The sequence below is a fragment of the Bactrocera latifrons genome, unplaced genomic scaffold, assembly GCF_001853355.1.
Source record: "Bactrocera latifrons isolate USDA-ARS-PBARC rearing strain unplaced genomic scaffold, ASM185335v1 scaffold_120, whole genome shotgun sequence".
Lineage (NCBI taxonomy): Eukaryota > Metazoa > Arthropoda > Insecta > Diptera > Tephritidae > Bactrocera > Bactrocera latifrons.
This window is the reverse complement of record NW_017534631.1, coordinates 900,419-920,795: the sequence shown is the minus strand read 5'-3', so window position 1 is coordinate 920,795 and position 20,377 is coordinate 900,419. Positions and strand designations below refer to the sequence as shown.

General features: G+C 34.5%; 1 protein-coding gene across 1 annotated transcript in view; it reads left to right on the top strand.

Annotated features, from left to right (window-relative positions):
* Positions 1 to 421: 421 nt before the first annotated feature.
* Positions 422 to 20,377, top strand: part of LOC108978354 (adenylate cyclase type 8) — a gene marked incomplete in the record, with an annotated part of 140,871 nt that continues 120,915 nt past the window's right edge. Inside the window, 1 exon segment of the mRNA XM_018948590.1 lies at positions 422 to 683.

The window sequence follows — 20,377 nt, the reverse complement described above, 5'->3', positions numbered from 1 at the left end:
GTTGCAAATACCTTCCGAATGCCAAAGCAAGAAATTTATATTTCAGTTGTCGCATCGTTTTACTGTTGAGCGTTACATCGTCGGTTAAGCATACGCACTGGCGGTCAGTGATTTAAAGTATGTTCATATATGACATACTGGCTGATTTGAAAATATTACTGAATTTTTGGTAATAATAGTAAAATAGTATGTTCTACAATGTTTATTTAAAAGAATATATAGATTAGTGATGATAAAAGTGCTTGTGTCAAAAAATTTAGTAGAAATTTGTGTGCTCATTAAACAAAAAAATAATAATTTTTGAAATAATAATATTAAAGTTATACAAAAGATGTGTCCTGTTTGTGTATTAAATTATTAAAGTGGCAATTATTTTTGAAATTCATAAATCATGGCAGCGTTCAAGGTGGTCAAAATAATTGCAAGCGTAAATAGAATATACATGGCAGAAAAAAGGCACCTTTCGAATGATTTTGCCTGAATTCAAATTCAGTTGAATTAAATTTTCATAAAAGGAAGCAGTTCCGCGGAAAACGCATTGTTGGCGCTGAAAGAATAATTTTATATTGTGAAAATGTAAAAGTTATTGTGCAAATATTATGCGAATGTAAGTGGCTCCAACTACTACTTATCGTCTAGAAAAGGCGGTAAGTGATCTGCGTTTGGTTACTCAGCAGCAAGAGGTGAGTGGGAAAAACAAATGCAAAGATGTTGTTGCTTACCGTGTTGCATTTACTTTATTCAGCTTTGAGTTCTTTTTTTGACCTTTTTTGAAGAGCGTAATACCATTGAATGACCAAAACAGCTTTTTGTGTAAACTAAAACGATTATAGGTATTTATAAAAATATGGAACATGGATATAAACCTCCTAGCATGTCTGGGAAATTTGCTCTGTTTATTAGTGGCACAAAAGCCGCTTTGATAAATAAAAGTTTGTAGTGAAGTGTGTTCGAGTGCCTCATTACAAATTCTTAAGAAACAAGAGAAATGACCTATAATAGGAGTACATATGAGAATATAATTATTTTAGTTAAGGGAATAAGGATTTTTTTTATACAAATAACATATCATTAAAGAAGTAAAAATAAGAATAAATAAAAATGCTCAAATTGTAATAATCCGAACTTTTCACCTTTCATTCGAAACCAGACTATTGTGTGCTTGACAGTTATTTAATTAATTAATTTAATTCTTAGTGATTGTGTTTTGTTTTCTCTGCGAGTGTTATACAACAAATATTTTATTCCATGGGTCGACAAATATATTCCATAAAACATTTTTCCCATAATATCGCTACAATTTACAGTGAGTAATAATATCTAACGGCTGATACTAACGATACTCGCAAACAGAACTAAACGAAAGGGATTCAGTACACATTTCCACAAGACATAACTCAGTCACTAGTTAAATAATAGAACTCTAAATTCAATTAGATAATTATTTTGGATTTAAAGGGTCTCTCTCAGTCGAGTTGAGCTCAAAAGAGAAATCTCAAATTGCTGCATCAATCATGTCTGAAGGTGGCGTAAGTATTGGTGAAATAATGAAACAACGCAAGTATCACCGAAATGAGGTGCAGTAAGCGGCAATTTCGGGTACAGGCGACGTCTAAAACAGTGGCTGAAGCCAAATAAAGTTGGAAGTTACCAATAACTAAACTAAAGAGTGCAACAGATTTTTCGGAAGCAATTGCAACATAAATATGATATCGAGGTGCGTACACTAGACCTCGCAGCTTGCAGTTATCGGCATAAGCATATTTAAATATATAGTAAATTTGATAGCCCGACGTTTATAATTAGTCTCACAACAAAAAGGAAATTCTTACTATCTAATCATTTGCCGAAATTTCCAATGCAACTAACACTTATTTTAATTAACTTTTTCTTTTGATTTATTAATAAAATTTATCACAATTTATTAACTTTTTTATCTCTTGAATTTCAATATCAACTACCTATTTAAAATGAATATTATAAAAAAATGTACGAAGGGCTAAGTTAAGAGATACCGAACATTTTATATTCTTGCAACTTGTTAGAATCAAAACCAAGGAAATTCCTTCAAGTGTTGGCAAAACTACACATATATTAAAAAAATTTAAAAAAAAAGTTAAACATCCATCATTCGATGCAATCATAAATAAATTACAATCAAACTTGGTATCTTGACTTATATTGAAGGCCATAAGCTTCGACCATTTTTTATTGCAATATTTCTGATCTCGCTAGTTAAACTGTATAAAATTATATTAAAAGCATCTTCAAATTAAAATGGTGTGCTATGTGGTATTAACTTGATTAAGAGAATAAAGTTTGGTTTTAGAAGAGTTCTGGGTTAAGCTGTCACGTAATTTGATCCATTTTAGGCATAGAAATACTCTGTTATCAGCAAAACACACTCTCTCATTTTCATTGCGATAACTCACATATTGGCCGATATATGCGGCATAAAGTCAGCCGGAAGTCCGAAAATCTTTGTATTACATAAGTGGGAGTTAAGGGAAGTATTGGCCTGATTCAACGCTTTTTTAACACACAGACAAACAATTATGAGGAGACTATTATTTCAGAATTTCAAACATATAGTATATCATTTAGATTGGCCGATATTTCTAGTCACAAGTCAACTATAGGTACTGGGATATTATAAGTACTACCTATTCGGTACCTAGGGAGTGGAACAATTTTGGTTCGTTTTTGGGTAATTAGTGCCACCAATTGAAAACTGCTTCTTGATTTGTATCCTAGAATGTGAAATAATATAACAAAACATGAAACACAGTGATATGCCATAGTGATCCGATCTGAATTTCTTGGGGGAATATACTAATCTTTTTAACAGTAATTAATGGCAAATCTCTTGAAGACATCTTGCCAAATAATACGTTTTCCATAGAAGAAATTAATTTTGATCGGTCAGTTTGTCTGACATGTATATACTATAGTGTTGCGATCTGAACAATTTCAATCTCCGATATCGTCTACTTAAGTAAAAAAGTTCGCACATAAGGATTTGACTTCGATCGTTCAGTTTTTATAGCAGTTATGGGCTATAGTTGACGATATCAGCAGTTTCGACAAATGAGTAGATTCTTAGGAAAAAGGGACGGTTGCAATATTCAGATCTATGTCTGAGGGACGAGTTTGGGTCTATACCGACAGACGCACGCACGGACAAATATTAATTGGCGTTACAAACTTTATTTAAATGTATTCTAAAATAACTATTAACAATAACTAACACCACAAAAAGTTAAAGTTTTCATACATATATAGTATAATTAACTTTATCGTATTGTGTGTGTAGAGTCTTTCATTAATAAATTATTTTTACAAAAAGCCCAGTTTCAATGGATGCATAAATTGATAAGAGATGGGCCGACAAACAGACCTAATCATGTCTGACAGAGATTGAGGATGATTAAAAGCAATTTCATTGGTATAAAAAAGTGTAGTGTTGCAAAATCAGAAAATACAAGAGTAAGAGTATATGTACCATCTACTCTCATTTGAGTCGGGCTGGTCCATTTAAACCACGCGCTCAAGACGAATCGTTTGTGTTTGGAAGCTGTTCGTTTACGACGTTTGTCTTACCTTAAAAAAGTGTCACAACGAGTTTGTTTGAAATGTTATGTTTTCAATAAAATCACGGGTGCGGTGTCGTTGAAAATGTTGCTGAAGTGTTTCGAGATGTTGACTTTAATCTTTTGCAAAAACGAAGACGAATTAAGATCGGAAAAATTTGCTTGACCTGAGGACTCTATGTTCATTAAACGCAACATTACTGATTTCGAAATGTGGATTTATATACAAGTATGAACGTATTTTGAAGGCAATGATAAAGACTTGTATTGAACTATATGAAAATGTTGTTTCTTCTGTTCAGATAGTTTGAGATAGTCTAGGAATACTTCAAATTAAAAGAGGATCCCAGTAAAATCAAATAATTTAATTCCTCGGTATTCATAGAATATCCTAATTTAACAAAGTCTTTCTCAAACATTAAGGTGACATCGCATGACAATAGTTTTATTTTATTTCAATTATGTAACATCTAAAACGGTTTAAAGTTTGGATTTGTTTTGTTCCTACTTTTTCCATATTGGTTTTTCATTTGAGGTTGGCTCTATAATTCTTGAAGTGTCATTAGTTAATAAAGAAAAATAAATGTGAGATATTTAGAAAATGACTGAATCGGTTAACTACATTGGTTTGCATTCGGAGTTCTGTCTAATATGGTTTTGTGACAACTGTCCTATTAAATTTTCAATTATTAATACATCTGCATCTGTCATAATTATCTTCATGTATACTGCTATATAAATCTCTCTTTTCTTCTTCTATTATTTTTGTCTGTCCATATTCTTCGTAAATGAAGGCGTCTCCATTTGCAGTACGTACGTAGTGTTGTCGGATGTGGAGTGTATGACATCAGCTTCCGTCAAGCCAATTAGTATGCCTTGATGCATCCAGCGAAATTGTTATGGATATTTCGGCCCCAAATCGGATCCATAACTTTCATTCTTATTTCTGCTTTTATTAATGTTTGCATTCCTGCTTTTGAGCAATATTATCTTGTATATATGAAGTTTGGATAATGGTTCACCCTGATTTTTATTGTTTGTATTTTCAGAATGTAGTAATCCCCAAAAGATATCGGATCATTTTGTGAAAACTCCATGTTCTTTGCTTTCTCGTCCCTGATATTTATGTTTTATTGATGCTCGATTGTTTATGTGAAATTTTTATACTCCTGTGTGGAAGCTTTGTATTTCTTAGTTTCCTTAGTTTCCATATTATTATTACATTGCGTATCTAAAGTGGGCTGACTTGCAAACAAAATCCGAAATGATCTCGGGAATCATTCTTAGTATGGGGTTGGAGATCTGGAACCACCTATTAAGGAACATAAACTTTATGGCTGAAAGCCATCCGAAAAGTGTTTATGAAAAGTTTTTCGAGAACTAGAAAAATCGTTGGCAGGAGTGTATTACCAGGTGTAGATTACTTTGAAGACGGCAAAATAAATTTTTATGAACCATTAAATGTTTTTACTACTTCGGAGTGTTTTTTTTTTTTTTTTTTTTTTTTTTTTTTTTTGTAGCAAGTTAAACATTTCCTAAGGAAATTAACGAAACGTGAATTTTTCATCCTATCCAGATATCTTCGTCCGCTACTGTAAATCTTTGGAGCCCCACAAAATGTTTGTTTGCTGTTTTGTACATGCTTTTGTATAAACTCGTATTTAACCTCGAGAATTATTTAAATATTTGATCACAGCTAAAACAAATATTTGCATAATAGGAATCAATTGAATTATTTTTTATGGCTTTTAAATAATTAGCAAGTCACACAATCGCAAATATGTTAAATAAATAGATCCCACACACCCGCAAACAACCTAAGTTATTTGCGACAAACACTGGAGCGCCAAATGAGCGTGCAATATTTGCACAGCTTGCTACGCGAAAAAAAATTGACACTATGCAAACATAGTAATATAGTAATAATAAAAATTGTGCTTTGGTAAAAACTTTTATAATTAATTTTCTTTATTAACCTACATTCCACTATGGTATACACAGATTTAAGGTGGCAAGAACAAAACGAAACGGTAATTTAGCGACTATTGTACAGCAAAATCACAACCACATACACTTGCATATTCATCTCTGTATTCGTATATAAACTTCACACACAAATCAAACAACGCGCGCCAGGACAGCTGCAATTAAACTTCATATAACGTGCAAAATGCCGCGAAAAAAAGAAATAAACCGCTTTTATTGGCATACATATGCACAAGCGCTTCTGAGCCTATGTACTGCGACTATTTTTTAAGGCTATGCGGCCGAAACCCCAATGGTAGGCTAAGGAAAATTCTAGGTCATTGCTATGCGCATATGCTTCGTTCTATATGATTATGTGTGTAGAAGCCGTTAGGTAAATGCGTCCATACTTTGCAAACCGAAAACTCGAAATTTCAGCGCCAAAAAACCCACACATACTTAACCGCATACGTACATATTATGTGTTTAAATACATTTATGTATATGATTCATAGAAGTCTTCGTGACCAACTTTTGAACGACAAAAAATCAATGCAAATTATTGCAGCATCAGCGAGCAACAGTTTAAAAATAAATTCCAGCCGAATAAAGTTCAATGAAACGTCGAGCCATTCAAGCCACCACAGCTCAGGCCGAGTATGTCACTATGTTATGAATTTGAATGCTGGCTTTGGAAAAGAGAAATGCCGTAATTACGGCGTTTAATCATTGTTGAGGTTTTACAGGACCTACTTGTTTATTTTTAATGGTTATTTTCGTCGGTGTTCTATTTAAAGTGTCACCAAGTTGATTTAAGGGTGAAATTGCGGTGAATTGGTTTGGAAAATTACAACTACGGTTATATGTAGGTATGTGAAGAAAACAGACCGTGTTGGCCATGGACATACGCATGTATGAAAATTTTCACTAAATTCTTGACCCAGAAAGCAAAAACAAAAACTTGTTTAAGCCGGTTCAAAACTAAGTTTTCTAGAGGTCTGTAAGTGAAGAGAACTTCTTTCCGGCGAGTTAGGTTAAGTTAGATGGCTGGAGTAGAGATATCGCACGTGGACCGCTATATGTAGTCCTTTGTGAAGCCACAATTTATTTCCCGCCAGTTTGGTGGGATGTCTAAAGGATTGAGCTGCCAAGTGTTTAGAAGGAAGTTTATCTCATCATCAACCTTACAGAATGGCTCCAGTAGGGCGATGGCCTGTTAAAACTCCCACAACTAGGAAGAGGCTACCCGGTGAGTTACTCTTTCACATTTGAAAACAAAATAGAAGGTGCATGTCTGTTCTTCGTCGTTGTGTCTATTTCCTTCGCGGAAATCCTGTGACATTTGTCTTTCTTGAGGTAATCAAAGTAATCATGTCACCTCAGAAAAAAAGTAGTCTCCGCCTTCTGAAATAAATCTGCTGTTTGAATGCTTGATCTATGATACGTAACAGTAGACGATAATGAAACACACAGAAATTAGTGTGCTGTAGCTTCACCGGCTGAGCTTGTTATTTGATCTAGATTGTGACGATAGTTTTCCATTCCCAATACTCAACAGGACATGGCACCTGCAGTTCTTTGAGGAGATCTTTGTCGTGCACCACATTTAAAGTCATTAAACTATCTTTTCGCGGTCGCCAGCGATCTGTATCTCTGTACATCATTCAAGCGCTCCATTTTTTTTGCAATTTTTCTTCAAAAAACTATAAACGATTTGGCTTTTTTTAATGCTTCTAAAATCCGTAGACTCTACCGCTTCCATGCGCGGTCAAAACAAAAATACTATTCCAATTGGACTAGATTTTTCCTCTGTGTTCTCTTAATTTTTGGAAATAGGAAAAAGTCAAACGGAGCCATGTCTGGTCAATATCTAGTGTGTTTTACCTTTACAGGATTGTTTTAGGCAAAGTTTTCACGAGCAAGTTACGAAATATGAGCCCTTAACAAACGAACATCGGAAAACTCGTAAAAATGCGTATAACTTTAGCGGCTGCTTCCGACAAAGTAAATAATGAGTACAACTGAAAATTTTAACTTACTACTGTGGCAGGTTATTAATACAATAAAAAAGTATGACAATTGGACTCTCCATACATACGAATACCTGCGAAATTTTCTGAACACATCTGGTACTGCACGATAGTAAACTTCTCTGCCTCAGTGAAGGCAAATGCTTATTCGACTACCCTCGTATTAACTCGCGTACTGAACTGCGCTTACGTTAATGAATGTGGTTGTCCTATGTGGCGTGTAATTTCTGCACATAGATTTGTCCATGGCTTTCGCATTTTCTGCATGTTTATAAGTAAATACCAGGGAGTCCACACGTTTATCCTGTGCCCTTGATGCTTAGTTTCTACGGGGAGCTCTTTTATTTGAAGCGCTTCGGCATAAATTCATCAATGTCAGCGTTTGGCTGATTAAATGGACATAAATGTAATTAGTGGCGAAATTAATAAAATTAATTAGCATTTCTCTTCTTCTTCTTGCTTTTGAAAAAATGCCCTGTTTACGGGTTGTACTTGCAGGATGGACAGTCATTTCGCTACAAACATCGAGGATCGAACGAAGCGTATTCACAAGCAATTATGGAGCAAATGCAGATAGACCGGTGCAGTGGTGCTATTGTACTTACTGTGAGGTTAGTTACTGTGACTTACTATACCAAAAGTTTGCACACTTAATTAATTCCCTCGCATATCAAATTTTTGTGTACTAAATGAAGGAGGTAATTTTAAAAACTGATTGAGTTTGCATTTTTGAATAACGGCACTTCAAAAAAACAAAATATTTTTATTTCATTTACATATATGCTTATTTAGGTTATTATATACTAAAATGAGCAACAGATATAAAAACCTTGTTCATTATTTAAAAATTCTGAATTTGTTCTTCGAAATGTATGTCGTCTCCCTCAAAGCAATTATCCCTGGCCCCAATACACTTCCGCCTTAGTTTGTTTCCAATCCTCAAAACAACAGCCTTCAATGCACGGTGCGGTTCACTTTTATTGTCTTCATCTGACTCAAAATCGTTTTCCGGGAGCGCCCGTTTGAGTTTAGTGGTTGCGGCATGATCTTGCGTGAGAATGTGGCGAAAAACTCATGAAGAATTAACGCAGTATGCGATTGTGCATTATCTTGATGCAAAATCTAAGAGTTGTTGGCACATAATTCCGGCCCAGAATAGCTTCCCGCAAACAACTCCTAAAATAGTACTCCTTATTGACAGTTTGGCCAGTCGGAAGGAATTCGGAGTGCCGAACATTTTGATAATTGAAGAAAATTGTCACATAATTAATGCATACATAATCGTAATTTTCGACCGGCTTTAACAGTGTTTTTCGTTTTTGGTTCACGCTTGCCACAATATTCGGCCGATACTGTTCTTCGAAATGATCTTTCAAAATGGTGTTTACTGATCCTTCCTATGTTCCAACGCTGCAAGTAAGATCTTTGACTGTTAATCGCCGATTCTCAAGCACCACTTCCTTTGTTTTATTGACGTTTTCAGCATAAGTTGACGGTAATTGCCATTCTGGACGTGGTTCGTCGTCAACGCCTTCTCATGCCTCATCATTCAGGGCCGTTTCCAACAATCTGAAAGATTCGGAACCAGAAATTTGATTCCACATACAAAATTTAATAGAACTTCTTTGTTGAATAATTTTACTCATCGTAAAAATCGCCAAATGCACTTTATGTACTTCAGAAAGACAAGCATATATTAAACACTAATGATTATTTTGATGCCACATTTGACATAGATGTCACTGTCAGTCATACCAGCTTAGAAAAAAATATTTAAACAAATATGTAGATTTTCGTGCGATATTTAAAAAATCTCACATATTTTGTTGCGAGACAAAAGGACACCCGAGAACGATGGCTTGTTATGCACGGGCACTCAGTTTCAACCAAATTTAATAGTACCTCATAATTTTTTTTTTTTTTTAATTACTTAGATACTTTGAAATAACAAACAAAAACCATTTACTTTATAGACTGATATGCATATCTCTTTCGGCCCTTTGTCGCTTGAAAACCTCCGACGGCTCCCATCTGACCGTGTCAAATAACTTGAGTACAAATTTATGAATATCCGTTTACGTGTTCTCTTGTAATGTGCATGCAATATGACCATTGTAACGTCTAGGTGAAAATTTGTTTACAAAACACAACAAGAGACCTATAAGACAGTCGCCTTATCTAAAACCTCCATTGGTATCGAACGGATCAGAGAAGTCTCTTCCAGGACTTGCCGAATGGTGAAAATCTGGTCGGTAGTAGATTTTCCAGGTCTAAGGCCTTACTGATAAGGTTCAATCAGTTTGTTGACGGTGGGTTTTAGTCCTTCACACACTACGCTCAATAAGACCCTATATGCGATATTAAGGAGGCCCACTGTAAATGGCGCAGATTGTGGATTGGACAGAGCGTACTTAGGTGCCAATCTTCAGGCATGCTTTCATCCAACTAATGAACCATCTCTTCCATCAACAACGATTGGAGATGTTAAACTTTCACTGCCGTTCAGCAGGCTGGAGAAGTTTTCCCCCATAACTTCAGTATGCTCTGATCATCAGCCACTATATCCCACTTAGGGTTCTACTAAAGTAGAGATCTCGAAACCTTCGGTTAGTTGCAGCATCTTTTCGTGGTATTTTCGAGTATTACCTCTATCGGCTAGCTTCTCAAGCTCTTGGTCGCAAATTTTTCCTTCAGACTTGCTGACTAGTGTTTACTCCACTCAACGCCTAGCAGGCACATACTGAATTACTACACCTCCCGCAGTCTATGTATTATTTCCTTGTTGATCTGCAGCTTTGATATTGTATATTACACTTTTAATTATATCTGACTCATTAGCTATCATTAAAAGCATTTTTGACATATGCAACTACTTATTAGCATACGATTTCTAAATATCATTTACTATATCAACTTTGATCGCTTATAAAAAAACCGCATTAAGTAATTTAAAGATAATTTGTATTCAAATGAGTTTTCCTTACAATTTGTTATGCATAATGCTTACACTCGTTTATCTTTTGACCGCCTTATTTTTCACTTTCTGAGCAGGTTGTGGCTCGCTACGTCCTTAGGTAATTATCTTGATGGAAAAATTCAACTTAAAGTCATTTTTTTCCTCGATCGTATTTTTCATAAACTTCTTTCACCCACAGTAATGCACCCTTTGAGTTCATTAAACAATTTGAAGATATTTTTTAAGATTAATTACTTCATAATGCGTTTACTTAGTGTTGTAAATAATTTGCAAAAAATTAGGTTCTAAAAGTTTTTCTCAGGCAAGTATAAATTAATTCTCTGCGCTATTATTGAGGGAAGGTAAGTTGAAACTGTGCTCATTCACATTACGAACGATTTAATATTTCCATTAAAGCGAACTTACTAAATCAAACTCGAACATTAATTGAAGCCAAACAGCGAACCCGACTTTCACAAGACAATTTAGGTCATCAATGAATCTCACTTTTGGTTGAATTGGTATGTAAATAATTACATTTTCGCATTTGGAGTGATGATATTCCACAAGTTATTATTGAGATGACTTTTAATCTCCGAGGAGTCGCTGTGGAGAGCTCTATGGGAAAAGGCTATTAATCCGTATTTCTTCAAAAATAGCGCTAGCTATAATGCTACAAACTTTTTCGTGCCAAAATTGAAAGATATTAATTTGGTCGAGCTTTGATTTCTAAATGACGACGCAACAGGCCATACAGCCAACGAAACAATAGATAAGTTCGACAGGGTTGACGTCTTGGAAGAGTAAGGTGAAACTTCTCGAATGGATTTTATTCAAACTAGCTGATCACTTGCTGGAGATTTGTTTAAAACACAACGTCAAATTCTCATTTTTATAATAACGCTAAATTCTTAGTCATATTATTAAATTATGTGCATATTAAAATCATATCTTAAAAACAAAAAAAAAACAAATTAACAAAAAAAAAAAAGAATTTTGTAAGCGGAAACATTTCGAAAATGCCGAAAGATGCATTGCGATACGAAAAACTGTGTTAAAACCTGGTGTGAAAGTACGAAAATTTAAATTTAAATACTAAATACACTAAAATTTAAAATCAATATATAACCGCTCAGTTCAATCAGATTCATTAGTTTGTTTGAAACATTTTTTGGAAACATAACTTTTTTGAATTTGCTGGAGTGATTACTTATAGGCATATGAACCGATTTTAGCTCCGTCGGAGATCCCGTGTAACTCAAAAAATATTATTATTATTTAATGAAAAGTTAACCCATACAATTTTTAAACTACTGATACAGTACCCCATTCAATATCCCAAATGTCCCCTTGTCGGACTGTCAAGTGACCCTTTTAAAGCAAAAGTTTATTTAAGTTCGAAATCCGATGTTGGCCCTAGGCCCATTGGCAACCGTCCACGCATAAATTTAGTCCCCGTTACTGATCATTGGAGTTTCACTTCCAACAACTCCAAGCCTCTGCAGCGTATTTTCAAATATGCTTTTACGTGGATTGCAATTCGCATTGTGGTGGTTTCTGCAGTCCTTCTGCAGCGTGCGCAAATATTGCCAAGAAATAATGGAAAAAAGCTGAAACAGCCAGTGTAACAAAACAAGCAGTTTTTTATGAATTGCTGTGTATGCCAGTTGCCCCAGCCAGTGGCGGTTGAGGTTATGGACTTAAGTCCACTCCAAGCACTCTGTTGTAACAACAATGTTTAGCGCAAATGCCACTTTTGGTTGTTTGTAGGTGTATACCTATTTCAAAATTTTATCTTATAATTTAAGTATTAAGAAAGACTAATCGAACAGAAAATCCTACATTACAGAAAATCCGAAAATGGTGAAGGAAAATATAGATCTTTGAGTGTTTCTAATTAAGGGTCTGTTTAAATATATACATATATATATACAGTATATATACATATATACTTAAGAATATATATAACCGCGCAGGTTATTTCATCGTTATGGCTAAATTGCTTCAAACATTCTTTTAAATCCTGAGAGCAGATCTGGCTGCTTGCCAGACTAGGAGAACTGTTTCATCTTCTACATTGACTTATGACGCACAGCATTAATTGATGAAGCTACACTTTTTGCTTCAAATGGCACCGTTTCTCCAAGATTTCCTGCTTAAAAAGTTCTTATAGCTCTATATGTTTTTCATCTCTTCAGGATAGCCGATATGAACTATTCCATGTGATTTCCATAAAATGTTTGGGAGAAATAATTGCTTACTAACTTTTGCGGATTTTCTCGCTTTGGACTCAGTTCAAACGCATTGTCCACTCAGTTAACGGTACATACGAACATGAAGGAGTCATATATTCACTTATATAGTAGTTATATACTCCATATCGCAAAAAATCGGTTTAATTGTGAGACAGCTTCTAACACTGCTCAGAAGCATTAATTACATGACCAAGACGTTAATTTTGTTTATTCTTTCGATATTTTCGTACGTACGAGTCTCTGTTGGACATCCACCAGTTTATACGGCATTAAGCAAACAAAAAATTGCATCACTAAAAATAATACTTCTCAGGAAGAAATTTTCCGATAGCTCTAAATTTAATGTTCCAGTCTTTCTTTTCAGACTTTCTCTCCATAAATGGCTTCCTAAAATGTTAAATGAAACATATTATATTTTTCAAAAAATTTGGGTTTCTAAAATCTCTTTTTCTTGATATTCATGTTATGTACTTGAAAATGGGAGAGTAACTTTTACTACTAACTGAAGGAACTATTAATGTAAATTTGTTTCCTGATACTCTTTGCTATGGTAACTTTCGATACTTTTTCGTTTCTACTTATTAGCTAAAGGTTAGCAAACCGATAGCGCCAATAGACAGATATAATTCATCGCCTTTGGTTTAAATTTTCCGGCATGGTATATTTGAATTTCTCACATCTTGTGCTCTCTGTCTGTCCGTAAATACAGCATTTTGTTCCAAACTATCAACAACATTATTGCTTTGACTGGAGCAACTATAAAACCTTTGTCGGTGGCTTTGTTAAGTGTTATTGTCTAGCTAAGAGTATTATGGATAAGTAGCACAGATGAAAACTCCAGCAAAGTTCTACACACCTATCACTTAAAAACATTTATTTAAGACTTTAATATGTGTACTATGTACATCGGGCTTACCGGTTGTATGAGGTATATATTTAAAAAATCTTCTAGCTTCGAAAAGGAGGGAATAAAATATTATTTCGAAGAAAATTCGCCACCCACCTATGGCACATTTAAATGCAGCCACAGTCCACTTTAAAACTTTAAAATTCAAAATATGCAAAACAAATTTTATTCTACTAATATTCATGGCTATATGACATTCATTCTTGCATATATCGGTTAGAGTACGCTGAATCTTAAACTTAACCACCTTGATTTAGCATACCTGCAGAGAAAATAATCTAGAGACGTTAAATCGTATAATCTTGGCGGCCTTTTAACTGGGCGAGGGTGATTTCTCGAAATTATCGACTATCGATAATAACGGCGTTCCCTGCTTTATTACGAAAAGAAATCAGGCATGATGATGTCGTCATACCACAATCTGTACCGAACAGTCAATTTTTGAGAATGCAATGCTGGAGAGAGAAAAGAATCCATCTGCCCAGAACCACGTTGAATTGATTCGGATTTGCTTCAACACTGATCTCAACTTATAACGAAACTACACAACCATAAAACCATATTGTGCTGACGAAACCAATAACCGTCTACTAGATTGAAGAATTCATGGATTACCTTGAGAAATATTACGTCATAATCGGTCTAACGTTGTATTAGGGGTTTAACTCTGCCTTTTTTTAACAACTTTAGGGAATACGATGAACACACTTTATAGTCCGTTGGAAATTTTGCAATTCGTAAAATCTTGTTACGTAAACATATTTTACTGCACCGAAAAAATAATTGAAAATAAAATAAACTTATATAAATGGCAGATAAGACCATTAATATTACAATCGCTTAAGCATTTGGAGAAGCAGTACTGGTGTTTTGTTAGACTTCAGTTGGTGCAAATATTTGACGTCAATTGTTTGATATAAAAACGCTTCGCATTCTGTTTGCATGCCAAATGCCAGCCCAAATCACTGATGCAATTTATGAATATACACGGTATCATCAGTTTGATTTATTATTTTGATATCAGAAGGCGCACACGTTATATACCTCTTTACGTAAAACTAGGGCTTTTACTCTTACATGCTGATGTACATATTCTTTACTATTAACACTATTTTGGTCACATTATAAAACAACAGCAAAGCACGTTCTACTCNCAATTTATGAATATACACGGTATCATCAGTTTGATTTATTATTTTGATATCAGAAGGCGCACACGTTATATACCTCTTTACGTAAAACTAGGGCTTTTACTCTTACATGCTGATGTACATATTCTTTACTATTAACACTATTTTGGTCACATTATAAAACAACAGCAAAGCACGTTCTACTCACATTTTAGTAAACATTAATTTGTATACCATAGATATGGGTACACCTAGTTATGTGGTACATTTACAAAAGCAGGTAACAAACGTGATTATAAATGTCACATTTTATCTTTATTATTTGGACATTGCTTTTTAATGAGTAGTCGTGATGTACTCGGGTGTTTTTATTACAATTTTATTAATCTTATTGGTATTAGTAGATATATTTAAACTTAAATGTCGCTTACATAAAATAACACACCAAATCGAGCACTACTTTATTGTAAAGGTTACTTTTAAGAGTATTGCTCCGAAAATTTGTACACATTTTACGGTATCTTTTAATTGTATTTTAAGTCTAATATTAGTAAAAATATATATTTGGAAAGGAACAGAACCTGATCTATGTATATCTCTGAACTGGAAACTCTGAAATTAAAAAACCAAACAGATTTCCTTAAAGTAATGTTAAATCCAATAAGGCATATCGAAGGAATAAGCAAAATAAAATGTTTTGACAAATAAGCGGTTTCTAAAAAAAAATGTTATTTAACCAAAATTTTATTAAAAAATTTATACTATCATATACTCAAAAACAGATTTAAGAACCTCGCGTTAAAATTTAAAACTAATCGTTGTCGAGTAATGATGGTCACCGAAGAAGAAAATTACATATGTCTGCACCTACTTGCCCAACTTCAACAAACTTTGGTACATAAAATTATTGCAACATTACCATATCACAGCGCGAAAATTTTAACATACTTGGTTATTGATATTCTGAGAGAGAATATTTTCCTGTTACTGGTATGTTTGTATGCTAGAAATTTGTATGCTACTTAATAAAATACCTGATCTGATTGTAATCCATTCACGATTTCGTCAAAGAATGAGTGTGCCTTAAGGTACGAATTTGTTTCCTGAAAGTTGCAAGAGTACGAAGGCTGCTATATATATTTCTGGCCTAGGCAACACTAAGTGTTGCCAGGTGCAATCTGACATTTCCACTGGAAAGTTTGACATTTTTTAGCATAACATCGCTCAGAACGTTTTGTCATTTAATCGTGAATTGTTTTATTTGCAGGGAATTAAAAAATTCATCTCGGCCATAAAATGGAATTAACTCGTGAACATTTTAGTGCGATCATTTTTCACAACTTTCGACGTGAATTATCACGACAAGACTGCATCGATAAACTAAAATCTTTGTATGTCTATGAAGCACCATCCTATAGCACTATGAAAAACTGGTACAATGAATTCAATCGTGGCCGACGCTCGCTCAAAGACGAATTCCGTGAAGGTCGTCCAAAAACAGCCGTTGTGCCAGAAAACAGCGATGCCGTACGTGAACTGATAATGCAAGACCGTCATGTAACATGCCTTCATTCGATATTGCATGAACACCTGGCGGTAAAAAAGGTTTGTTCTCGTCGGATCCCGCACAACCTAACAATCGCTCAAAAAAATGCTCGTGTGGATTGGTGTAAATAAATGCTGAAAAAATACGATCGCGGTGCTTCAAAAGACGTTTATAAAATCGTCACAGGGGACGAATCATGTTTATATGCGTATGATCCTGAAACAAAACAGCAATCGACCGTGTGGGTCTTCCAAGACTAGCCAATTCCAACGAAAGTTGTTCGTAGCAGAAGCACTTCGAAGCAAATGGTCGCCTGGTTCTTCGGCAAAACTGATCATAGTCGCCCGCTTGAGCAACGTAGGACGGTCAATTCTGAATGGTACACCACCACTTGTTTGCCTGAAGTCTTCGGAGAAATTCGAAAAACGAATAAGAGCTCTCACACATCGGCTCAAACCAGCGCCTTTTTGACCGGCCAAAACGTCGAATTGATGGGTCATCCGCCGTACAGCCCTGACTTGGCACCCAATAACTTTTTTTATTCCCACACATCAAGAAAATAATGCGTGGTCAACGATTTTCGTTTTCAGAAGATGCTGTTGAAGCATTCAAAAACCATGTTTTGGAGGTGTCTCAATCGGAGTGGAAAAAGTGCTTCGAAAATTGGTTTGAGCGCATGTAAAAGTGTATAAATCTTGATGGAGAATATTTTGAAGAACAATAAAACCATTTTCGTTGATAAATATTCCTATTTTCATTATTAGGCCAGAAATATATATAGCCTTCGTATAATGTTCGGTTACGTAAAAACTTTGTCCTTTTTTATTGATTACGTTTAGTCTCCTTTTGTGTACTTTCGGGTACACTGAGTCTACTCATAGGACATCCTAAAACAAAATGAGAATGAAATTATTACAAAAATAATTTTGCTGAGAATACGTTTTACAACAAGACACGTAGCGGAATTATCTTTTAGTAACTTACTACCTAAAAAGAAGGAAAAAGCGAACGAAATATATAAATGATTGTAAGAGAAAGTTTTGGATATTTGCGTCAAGCTTTTGAAACAAAATTGATTGGTTGATAACTGGATTCTCTTATAGAGGGAGCGCTTCTGCAAACAGCGATCAGAATAAACTTAAATATGATGTAGCAAAAGTATTGATGTATTCACTCTAGTCTCCAAAAATGTCATGGTTACCAGGCGTTGTAAGGATACTCCCTTGTGTAACTAGTATCTGCTGTTCGTTGGAGGAAATTATATATTCGGTTTAAATAACAACTGTTTTAGCTTTTTTTTTTTAAATTGGATTTAATTCTCCGTGTTTGTGTTAGATGGAAAAGTGAGGCTAAACGATCTGGAGGTCTTCGAATGAATTGTAAACATTTTGTCTTCTCAGGAACTTTTGAAAAATTATTTTGAAATAGCACTTTCAGGGTACATTGATACACGGAAACGAAAATATCTCCAAAAATATAATGCAAGACCCGCTTTCAAAGCCTTTATTCGATGCATATACCGAATATATCCCATCTTATTCCCTTTCCCTGTCTATTTATTTGTTTTTCTAAAATTCTGGCAAACAGCAAAGAGTATCTTTGACAACAAACTCGAATCGGATGATAATAATCCAGCAAAACACACTACAAAAATGAAATTAGAATTCAAATTGTGCCTGATGAATGTTTGTTCAAATCAGATTAAAGTTATTTAATTAAAGAAAAATACGATTAACTTCATAATAACCAGGTATACAACTTTAAATTAGCTGATAAAATTCTGCCTTAACACAAAATTTGTTTGTTTGCTTGTATATATGTATGTATGTGCACTTTCTTATGGTTATACAGATATTGCTTACTGTTGTTGTTGTTTATTTATAGCAAATTTAATATTTGTCAACCATATTCGGTGTATGGGTGAATCATCAAATGCGAATTGCTCTATGGATAATAACCACAATAAATGTGGTGACCGTGTTGAACGCATTAAAACACAACAACAATTGTAAATTGTCATTAGTCTGTGGGTGGTGCAAGTACGCTACGTTTGAGCTTCAGCTTGCGAGCGTTGGCGATAAGCAATCCATTGAAGACGCCGCTACGTGCTTGGCCAACTGAACACGCTCAACACGGCCTTTGAATCGGATTTGCGCTAACGCTATTTTAGTGCATGTTTTGCAAAGCTTTTTTCACCGAATAATTCATTTGTTTTTCGGTCAGATTGTAGCTATATTTAAACGACGCTTATCTGCAAGCGTAAACAAGAAAAATCGCTTTATCTTTGGCATTGGTAGAAGATTTGGAACAGTAACTGCTGCCTCGCATTTTTATCTCACACAAACTACTTTGCTACGCATCGAAATGGGATCAAAGTGGATTAGTACAATTTCCTGTAAAAGTATTAATTATTAATTATTAATTCGAACAAACGTTGTCTCAATATTTACGTGCGTATTTGAGAATTAATCGCGTAGCATTTTAATGAGCGCCGTAATTTGGTTTCCATGGCGCGAGTAATGAAAAATGCCAAAGAAAATTATATTATGATATTATAAGCTGAATGGAATTTGAAACGATTAAAACAAGCGAATTCCATTCATGCAATGCATTTATTGAAAATATGTACATATATACTATTAGCTAGTGAAGTCATAATGCGCAAATTGTAAGCGTTTGGTATGCAAATTGCAATGGCACTTGTACGTATATGTGTACATATGTATGTGTAAGGGTCTGGCATAGCAATTTCACGTGCTTCAATCAATCTATTTACACATAAAAATTACAAAACAACACGGGGAAGAAATTATCTCAAATCATTGAACAAATGCTTAGCCGCTCAACGCCGCTTCCCGTACCGTAAACATCAAATACAAAATGCGTCAATGAACTTGCCGCTCAATTAAACGCAGTACAGTGTGTTTTAAGCGTGCAAATGTGGTAAATGCTTTTTTTTTTTTAATTATAGGTACAATTAGCGTAGACCGGTTAATTGATAACTGGTTAATTGGTAAATGTTAAAGCTATTAAATTATAACTTTTTTATGACAGGTTCATAAGTATAATTTCTTCCATATGTTCTTAATGCCGTTATTTGAATATTTCATTTTTAAATTTACGTAAAAACACTTGTTGAATTTAAACTATCCGGAAATTTCACGAAAAATACTACATTTTCGTCAATGTTTATTTTGTCGCCTTTAGATGTAATACATTTATGATTACATAATAACGATTTTTACAGTCCTCAAAACACTTTTCTTAAACCTCTTTTGAGATGACATTCAGCTTCTTCTGCGATCACCTCCGGGTACCATGGAGCGGCAATTTCTGTTTAGGGAACAGGAAAAAATCACAAAGAGTCAAATCTGGTGAATACGGTGGTTGATGGAGGTATTCATGGCGTTCTTGGCTATAAATTCGGTTACAATCGTGTTCTTTTTGAAAAACAAAACCGCCTATATCAGGTAAAGTCGAGCAAGAAAGCGTTTCATAGCTAAAATATCCATACTCAATATATCACTCGAACGGATTCGTGAATGATGTCGAGCTCTCTTCCCATCTCTCTAACTGACGATTTTCAAGCACCGTATCCATCACTTTTTTTGATATCTTCATTATTCGAAGAGGTCGACGTTCGTGCAGAATGAGGCATGTATTCAACCCGATCGCCTTTGAAGGCTTTGTACCAATCGTAGGCACGTGTTTTTTATATTATAAAACTGAGTCACCGGAACCCTTTTCCAACATTCTAAACAATTTCGCAAACAAAGTTTGGTAAAAAAAAAAAAATTGTTTAACCAATTCTTTATTCAATATTTTTATCCCTTGTAAAAATTGCAACGCACTACTGGGCTGTACCGATTTAAGCAGCTACTCTAAACTGATTGACAGATTCCGCTCATATTGGCATGGTATTTAAGGAAAGTTCTACAAACGTAGCAATTTTTTTTTATTTTTTTTTTTGTTTGTTTTTTTTTTTTTTTTTTTTTTTT